Raw genomic sequence first — 6,854 nt, forward strand, 5'->3', positions numbered from 1 at the left:
TCACTATGGTATAGACACTAGACCTGGAAACAAGATCTTGGTTCAAATTTTGCTTCAGATACTCATCAGCTGTGTAACCCTGAGCAAGTTCCTTTAACTTCTCTATGCCTCAGTTTCTTCATTTTTTAAATGAGAAGGTTGAACCTGATGGTTGGTCTTTAAGGTCCCTTCCAGCTCTAAATCTGTGATCCTATGGAATCCCTAGAAATAAAGCGAGGAGTCTGGGTGAGAGTGTCAAGGAAATATTGGTACAAAATCAAGCCCCCTTGCGTACCAAAAATAAATCACACCTAAAATGCTTTGGTGATACATATATAACTTCATATTCAATTTTTTAGAGGGGAAAAGATCATTGGCAAAGAAGGGAACCCTTTTTCACTGCAGGGAATACCGGAGCTCCATGGAACACAGTTTGGAAACCATGTCCTCTACTGTCCCTGATGGAATATATGTTTTTTAAAACCCAAAGAAGATTCCAGAATCTCTCTTTATCAGGTACTATAAGTATTTCCTGGTATTTAATCTAATGGTGTACTGCTATAATCACAATCTGTTTCCACCTGATCTGAGTCCCAGTTAGGTGCAGAAGGGCTGGACAGTGCTTAACATCTGATGGAAGAAATCAGTCTCTCATTCTTGCCCGAAGAACCGACAGATCTGTGTTGATGTTGGTGGAAAGAAAGAGTATATGCCAATGTACCATGTCTGGCTGGCAGGACTGCCAGGCACATGCTGGGGAAAAGTTCAGCATTGGTATCAGCTGCCTGCCTGATATCACCTGTCCAGTCCCATGGGTGTGTGTTTAGGAAAGGTTTGGGTCACATTGATGAGAAGTGCCGATAACAGGAACACAGTCAAGACTCTTGTCTTTGTCCCTAAAATGCTGTCTCCCCTCCCCCCTAGGTTTATCCCTTGGCAAAATGGGCAGCATCTCTTTAATCTCCTCCCATTCCCATCTTTCAGGTGTCTGGCAGGTAAAAAATTCAGAGCTTGTGATAGCAAAGGTACTAGACTGAGAAAGAAGAATATATAATTAGGAGGAGTAGTTAAAGGGGGCTTCAGCTGTTTCTCATCCCTAGCCTGGGTCTGGCCTCTGCCTCTGATACCAGAGAGCATGGCATGACAGGTGAGCTACATAGACTATAGGTGTTCCTCCCCTCCCTCCATTCTAAGCAGGCTCTTCCTCAGGTAAGGGGGCGGGGAGAGATCACCAACAAGCACCTTCCTTGTCCCTCAGAGACTGTCCACTGCCATCCTATTTGGTCCATTACCTTCTATCTGACATAGACAAGAGTGCCTGGAAGGATCCCAAAGCATCTAACACTCCCCAAAGCCTGCTTATCCAGAGCTATGAATTCTTCCCACCCCGATTTCTGAGGGTGAGTGGAACATTCTATTTAAAGGGTGAAACAAAAACAGGTGAGTGTACAGTGTAGGAAAGAGGAATGAGAGATCTTTGAGTGAGGGAGAATACTGATGAGCCCACTTCATTGCCTGCCCCCACTTCTCTCATCTTCTTGTCAGCCCAGTGGTGGGTACTTTTCTCCCAATGCACTGACCCCAGAATGCCACGACACCAGAACATAGTCCCTGCTTCCCTAGGGAGTCCAGGTAAGAGGACCCCCACCCCTTTAGAAGAGAGCCCCTTTCTTTCTGGGAACCCCTCCACTCCTATCCCAATTTTCTGATCGCCCCCTGGTAGGCTAGGAAAGTACATGCCAGGAGATAAGGAGGAGGGCAGGAGCGGGCACTTCTCTCTGTTCCTCAGCAAACAATAGGGACCTTTCCAGGAAGCTGGGGGGAGGGAATTGCCTGTAAGAGGATCCCTGGGTGGATGAGGTGTGTCGGTCGTTTGAACAGGTTTCCATGTCGCTAGTGTCCGATTAATTAGGCACCTACATGGTGCTCTCTGCTAATGACCACATCAGCTGGGCAGATGGCAGATAAAGGGGTAAGGGGTGGGGGTAGTAGCTTCAGAACACTCATTGATGAAAGCCTGGAGGACAGTTGTTTGGGCAGTGGCTTACCTGAGTCCAGAAACCAGTAAGAAGAAATGATTATCTCTTTTGGGGAGGGAGAGGAGAATGTGTTTGGATTAGGTAAGTGAGAATGAGGGGGAACAGGTGGCTTCTTCTGACAGGTTTCTCCAGGGATAGGGATAGACAATGGGCCTGTGGTTTTGGTTTTGTTTGTTTGTTTTTGTTTTTTTGGTATAGGAAACTCATAAGTGAGGAAACTCCTCTGCAGTTTATAGTCTTAGAGTTGCTTAGAGCACCAAGCGCTCAAGTGACTGGCAGGGCATTCATTACACAACTTGTGTGTAGCAGAGGCACTATTTGAATCCAGATCTTGGCTTTAGGCTGGCTGTCTAGCCAAGATGCCAAGCTGCCTCGGGGCTCGTGCCTCCCCAGGCCCAGGCCTTGGTGTGTGGCTTATTCTTCCCTCTAGGACTACAAGGGGCCCTACCTGGCTGCTCCTGCCAGTTGCACATTCTTGTCACAAACATTAAGCCATGAACGTTTCCCCATATCAGAGTTTAAAGGACTGGAATTATTTCCTCCTAAGGGACTCAGTAGTGAGACAGTGAGGCATGGGTTCTGTTCTTACCCCCACTACCAACTTTCTGTGAACCACTTGGGGAAGTCATTTAACTTCTTTGGTCCTCAGTTTCCTCACTTGTAAAATGTGCTTATATGGGAATCATTTCTACTACTGAAGGCGTCAGTGAAGCGAATGAGATCAGGAATGTCAATATTTCTAGAGCTGTGTTTAAGCTCCCTAGGTGGAGTCCAATCAATTGTTGTTGTTGTTGTTGTTTTTTTTCCTAGGCCTCTGAATTCCTCTCCCCCTCCTCCCATCACTACCCCCTTGCTGAGAAATTAAATGGGGTTGAGAACTGTGGGAAATCAGTGGTGACTGGTGGAAGAATGAACACACACAGACCTCTGTATCGATGTAAACACAATAACCCAATTGAAAACAATTCTCCAACCTGGAGTTCCTACCCTTGTTATGTTGGGACAGAATCTTTTCTTCCAAAAGTCTCTGAGCTCTTCTGAGCTTGGTGTTATTAGAGGCAAGTAGAGGTTGTTGGGTATCTGCTGAAGCTCTCTGTGGTCTGGCTGAATTTAAGGGTTTTGGGGGCTCTAACAACAACAACAGGAGGCAGTGAAACTCGGTGAGATGAAGTCTGGACTTGGAGTCAGAGGAGTTGAGTTCAAATCCCTGTTCTACTATTTACTACTGGTATAATCTTGAACAGTCAATCAATAAGTATTTATTAAGCACCTTCTATATGCCGGGCAGTGTGCTAAGGGTGGGGATATAAATACAGAGAATAAAACAAGTCACTCTGCCTCCTTAGGCCTCATATACACAATAACTACAAAATAAATACAAGGTAGTCAAATACAAGGGGAAGGACAGACATTAGTAGTTGAGGGATATCAAGAAAGGCTTCATAGAGAAGATGATGCTTGAGCTGTGTCTTAAAGGAAGTGAGGTGTTCTTTGAGGAATGTGCGAGAAATAGAGAGTTTGATTGGATCACAGAATTCAGGAAGAAGAGTATACTATATCAGGCTGAAGAGATAGATTGGAGCCAGCTTGTAAAGGTCTTTAAAAATCAAACAGTTGATATTTTACCCTAGAGGCAACAGGGAGTCACAGGAGTTCATTGAGTTGGGAAGTGACATGGTCAGATCCTCATTTAGAGAGCATTTTGGAAACAGTGCAGAGGATGGACTGGAGAAAGATGAGATGTGGGGCAAAGAGAACAATTAGGAAGCCATTGCAGTAGTCCAGGTGAAAAGTGATGAGCACCTGTACTGAGGTGATGGCTATATGAGTGGAGAGAAGGGGTCAGATGTGAGAGACAATGTAGATATAGAAACAGCAAAATTTGGCAATGATTAGATAAGAGGTGGGAGGGAAAGTGAGGAGTTAAGGCCAATGCCAAGGTTATCAATGTAGGAGACTAGAAGGTTAGCAGGCATTATGTATTGTCCAAGGCCCAGTGAGCAGCAGCTCTTGTCACCAAGGCAAATTGATAGGTTAAAATGAGAGGAACTACTTTCATCTTCAACCAGGAAGATTTACAATAAAGATTCAGACTTAATACCCTGGTGCACATTACTCAGGTAAGTTTGGGGTCTTCTCTGTTGAACAAAATGACTGTTATCTTTACAAGATAGATTGAAGGTAAGCATGCTTGGAGGCGGGGGATGGACAAAATGTCCTCTTAGGATCCCTCCCAGTCTGAGGGTCCAGTGATTCCATGTCTTTTAAAATCTTCTGAGTGTTTTGGAAGGAAAAAATATAAATTTTCTTCATTATGATTCAATATCGCAAGAATCTGGAATTTCATCCCTGTATTTCATTCCAGTAGTTATATAAGGTCTTCACACTGTGTTCAGGACTATTTTGGTTTTTGTCTTTGAGTCCCTAGCACCTAGAATGGGCCTGGTACATAATGCGTGGTTCAGACCTTCTTCATCTCTTGCTTGGATTATTATAATAACTTTTTTATTGATCTGTCTGCCTAAAGTTCAGTGGCATGTTGGTAAATATTTAGCAACCAACCCTCTAGGAAAAAAAGTATTCATGACAACTTTTAAGTTTCATCTGCATTATGAACGTTTTCTCTATCATTTTATGTCTCAGTAATCAGCAAAACAATAAATCAAGTCCCAATTAGTAGCATTTGCTGATTTCCAATATATACATTCCAATATAAATGTTCATATTGAAAACTGAACAGTTGACTCTCATGAGCTGGTATGAGCTGGTGTGAGCTGGCTCCAGCCCCTTCTCAAGTCTCTTCCTATTCCAATCCATCATCTGCATAACTGCCAGAGATTTTCTTAAAGCATAGGTCTGACCATGTTATCCTTTTGCTCAGTAGACTTTATTGGCTCCGTAATAGCTCTGGGATCAAACATAAAATCCTTCATTCGACATTTAAAGTACTTCACAGCCTTCCTACTTTCTGTTCTTTTTTATATCCTACTCCCCTCCAACTCTGGCCTGCTCATGAGGAGGGATTATTTCATTCACTGTGCTTATTTCCCCAAGCACGTGGCCTCATGGGACACTCCATCCCTTGTCTTTGAACTGTGTTCCTCATGCCTGAATTTCTCTCCCTCCTGACCTCCCTCCAACTCTTAGAATCCTTGGCTTCCCTTAAGACTCAACTCAAGCTCCACCTCTTTCAGCAGACTTTTTCCAGCCCCCGTAGCTCAGGGGTGGGGAACCTGTGGCCTCGAGGCCACATGTGGCCCTCTAGGTCCTCAAGTGTGGCCCTTTGACTGAATCCAAACTTCACAGAATGAATTCCGTTAATAAAATGATTTGTTCTATAAAACTTGAACTCAGTCAAAAGGCTGTACCCAAGGACCTAAAAGGTCACATGTGGCCGAAAGGCCAAGGTTCCCCATCCCTGCCCTAGCTACTCTGGCCATCCCCTCCAAGGTTGCCTTCCTTCTACTTTGTATGGATTTGTATGTTCATATTTGTACATGTCATCTGCCCCATTAGAATAGGAGCTCTGTGAGGACAGGGACTCTTCTTGCTTTTCTTTGCAATCCCATTGCTTATTGCAATGCCTGGCACCTAATAAGTGTTCAGTGAAAGTTTGGGGGCATCCAGGTATCAAAATGGATAGGGCAGCCAGCCCTGGAGTCAGGAAGACCTAAGTTTAAATCCATTCTCAGACACTTCCTAGCTATGTGATCCTGGGCGAGTCACTTAACCTCTTTTTGCCTCAGTTTTCTTATCTGTAAAATGAGGATAGTAATAGTACCTACCTTCCGGGGTTGTTGTAAGGATCAAATAAGATAATAATTATGAAGAGCATAGCATAGTGCCTGGTATATAGTAAGTGCTATGTAATTATTAGCTATCATTATTATTATTATTGATTGAATAAATGTTTTTTGAACTGAATTGACAATAAATATTTCTATCAATACAGATCACAATCTCTCTGTCTTTTGACATGAGCTGCTATGGCTAAAAAAAAAAATTCATTGCTTGGTGGCCAGCCTTCCAGTGACGTGTCTCTTTATACTTAGGCTGGTCCTTGTGTGACAGAAATGTAGTCTGTCATGGGGCCCATACCTGAAGCCTTTCCAGCTTGATAACTTGGCAGAGCTTTTGAGAATCTAGGGTCACATCTACATCATGACCAGGCATCAGAGGAAGACTTTAGCAGCATTCCCTTTATTATGTTTGACAATTATTTTTACCTCTTTGCTTCTTATTTAAACAACATTTATGTTGCTCCAAAGGTAAAAGTAGGCCCAGTGGGTAGATGCCACAGAGAATTAGGTTTTGGTCTGATAGTGATCAGAACTAGACTACGATGAAATAGGATGTCTCAGGAAGCAGCAAATTCACCATCACTGGAAGTGTTCAAACAAAGTCTGGAGGACCACTGGGCAGGGGTGGATTAAAGAAGGAGTCCTGCTTTGTACAGTTAGACTCAGTGACTTCTAAGGTCTTTTCCAACTCTATGATGCTGTGGGCACTGATGTCCTACAACTAAGGATGGGCATTTGAAGGATAGAAAGAGTAAATGTGAAGTTGGAACTATAGCAAGAGTTTCCTGGAGTTCTCTAGCTTCCTTCTTCAAGTGAGTCTCCTTTTGTCTGGGCCACGTCTCAGCCCTAGCACCTTGCATCTCTCTGCCAGAGATCCTTCAAAAGGATTCCAGTCTGGAAATTATCACTGCATGTTGTATGTAGCTGGTTGCTTGTTTGCATAGCTAACCTTCATTGTAAGTTATATGATCCCCATTGTAAGTTATATATTCTTTCTTTCTTTCTTTCTTTCTTTCTTTCTTTCTTTCTTTCTTTC

At 43.4% G+C, this 6,854-nt stretch overlaps 1 protein-coding gene across 6 annotated transcripts in view; it reads left to right on the plus strand.

Annotated features, from left to right (window-relative positions):
- The window catches only part of PLEKHA6 (pleckstrin homology domain containing A6), a 220,694-nt gene that overhangs the window by 108,605 nt on the left and 105,235 nt on the right, over window positions 1-6,854 (plus strand). The window contains exon 1 of one of the 6 annotated variants that reach the window (XM_027871066.1): window positions 1,459-1,611. The exons of the other annotated variants lie outside the window; for them this stretch is intronic. The gene's annotated coding sequence lies outside the window, so the exon portion shown is untranslated. Of the gene's footprint in view, window positions 1-1,458; window positions 1,612-6,854 lie in introns of those variants that run through there. 6 annotated transcript variants of the gene reach the window in all.

The sequence above is a fragment of the Vombatus ursinus genome, unplaced genomic scaffold (assembly GCF_900497805.2).
Source record: "Vombatus ursinus unplaced genomic scaffold, bare-nosed wombat genome assembly UNPS02014798.1, whole genome shotgun sequence".
Classification (NCBI taxonomy): Eukaryota; Metazoa; Chordata; class Mammalia; order Diprotodontia; family Vombatidae; genus Vombatus; species Vombatus ursinus.